This window comes from Chinchilla lanigera, unplaced genomic scaffold, assembly GCF_000276665.1.
Source record: "Chinchilla lanigera isolate Chin_1 unplaced genomic scaffold, ChiLan1.0 scaffold00012, whole genome shotgun sequence".
In the NCBI taxonomy this organism is placed as follows: Eukaryota; Metazoa; Chordata; class Mammalia; order Rodentia; family Chinchillidae; genus Chinchilla; species Chinchilla lanigera.
In genome coordinates this window covers 4,888,065-4,890,496 of record NW_004955413.1, presented here as the reverse complement: position 1 = coordinate 4,890,496, position 2,432 = coordinate 4,888,065, and the positions used below count along the sequence as shown (strand labels likewise).

The 2,432-nt window shown below is 39.1% G+C and overlaps 1 long non-coding RNA gene across 1 annotated transcript in view; it reads right to left on the bottom strand.

The window, feature by feature from the left end:
- The window catches only part of LOC106147954, a 9,905-nt gene extending 8,548 nt beyond the window's left edge, over positions 1 to 1,357 (bottom strand). Inside the window, exon 1 of the long non-coding RNA XR_001232998.1 lies at positions 1,218 to 1,357. This is a non-coding gene — a long non-coding RNA (uncharacterized LOC106147954). The remainder of the gene's footprint in view (positions 1 to 1,217) is intronic.
- Positions 1,358 to 2,432: the final 1,075 nt, after the last annotated feature.

Here is a 2,432-nt window from a genome sequence, read left to right as displayed (position 1 = left end):
AAAGAAGGTCACTACATACTTGTGGGGGAAAAACTTCAAGAGGAAGAGGTAACAATCATAAACGTCTATGCACCAAACACAGGAGCATCCAACTATATAAGATAAATTTTAACAGACATGAAAAATGAAATAAGCAGCAACATAATCATAACAGGGGACTTTAACACACCATTGTAACAAAGAGATAGATCAACTAGACAAAAACTTAGCAAAGAAATAACAGAACTAAACCAAACCTGTGAACAAATGGACTTAGTAGACCTTCATAGAGTGTTCTACCCAACAGCATCAGAATACACATTCTTCTCAGCTGCACATGGAACATTCTCTAAAATAGACCATATGCTAGCACATAGAATATGCTTAAGGAAATGCAAAGGAGTTGAAATTATCTCATGCATACTGTCAGACCATAGTGAAATGAAATTGGAAATTAGTGACAAAGGAAATCACAAGAGCTCCATAAACTCATGGAAATTAAACAACACCCTCCTGAACAATCAACGGGTCACAGATGAAATCAAAGAAAAAAATTAAACACTATGTACTGTCAAACAAAAATGTAGGTACAACTTACAGGAACCTGTGGGATTCAATGAAAGCAGTCCTCAGTGAGAAATTTATAGCAATGAATTTCCACCTCAGAAAACAGTTTGTTCAGCAGCTTATTTGTCCCTTCTTTTGTCCCTTCAGTCATTTTAAGTCTTAGCTTTTCAGTTCTTTGCAATATGATCTACTTCTGCATCTATAAGAGAAGACTTGAGAGAGTAATGAATTTTTTGAGGCATTTGATTGCTTTGTTTTCTCATGCTTGCGTGTTTTTGTGCTGAAGTTTGTAGGTCTCTTGGAATAGAAAGCTCTACCACTATACTAGAGATATCTTTGGTACAATGATTCCTCCCTGTGCTATGTCATTGGCTTTGGTTGTGATTTTTGTTCAGGCACCCACTCACCCTGTTCAAAGTACTGAGATCAGTCTCTAGCACTGCATTGTGAGAAAGGAACAACTATCAGTAATATCAACATCTAAAGAATCAACAACACCTTAAAACCTGCTTTAAAAGTTCTCAAATCTTTCAATATCCCAGTAAAATGAAGAAACAGTAATGACTAATAGGCTGGGGAACAAAATAATTAAAAAGGAAAAATAAAAGAGAAAAATGGGTTTTATATTATTATCTCTATGGACAGAAGAACAAGGTAGGTGGGATACCTACTTGACTTCCACTCTTTGTCCTCCCTGGTCTTATGGCCATCCAGGCTGAGTTTCTGTTCTCAATGTTTATCTAGTTCCCAGATGAGTGAGCTTGTCTGTCATGTCTGTCTTTAAAATGCTTCTTACTGTCAGGTGGCTCAGTGAACAAGTTGCCAATGTACACTGAAGACTGTGGGTGTGGAGATATATTGGACATTGCTGGTGAATCTGTCCTTTCACTATGGATAGGGGAAGCACAAGACTCTATGTGGAAGATACTAAAGAGAATAGACCCTACCCTTATTCTTAGGGATAGGTCCACCCCATATCCATGCTTCCACTAGAGACCCTTCCCTGCTTTTAGAGAGCAGAAGACTGATGGTCTAGAATACAATCACAGAAATGAAGAGTTTTCTTGAGCTGCAGTTCTTCCTGAGCTTGTTGTATGTGGAGTGGCTGAGACAGACATCCTCAGGACCGCATTCACGGAAATGTGGCCAAAGTGACTGCACAGCATCCTCTGGTTTTGTTTTTTGTTTTGTTTTGGTTTTTTGGGTTTTTTTCCAGTACCGGGAATCAAACTCATGACCTTGTGCTTGGCAGGCAGGCGCTGTGCCACTGAGCTAAATCCCCAGCCACTTCTCTGGTTTTGTTTGTTACTCTCGTCACTGTTTTGAGATTTCTAACAGTTACTGAACAAGAGTTTCTGCATTTTAACTCACGGTGGCCAAGAAGCAAAGAGAGAGAAAGCTCACTCTTATAACAAAGCCTCTCTCCAAATCCCATCAAGCTCTGAATCCACAAATTGAGAAGTTAAGCTACTTCATGAGCTAATCATCTCCAGTTGGCTGCACCTATGAACACTGCTGCATTGGGGATAATGCCTTCAGGACAGGAGCTCTGGGTACATTCAAAATCCAGACTACAATGGACACACATTTTAAGACTTCCAGAAGAAGCTGAGATTTTTCCTGTGGACATTTGAGAAGTCAGGACATGACCCCTAGGTCCCCTTCTGGAATAGATGATAACAGAGTGGTATCCTCCTATCACTAATTTTCTGAGACTCTGCCACGGAAAAGTGGAACATTCACAATTTCTTTCTCTAATTCCATGTTCCTAATTGTTTATATGGACTGATAAATATTGCTTTACATATTTCTTCAGTCTGCCAATAAGCTCATGACAGATATTTCCCATAATATTATCTGAGGTCAATACTTTGTGTTTTCCTGTG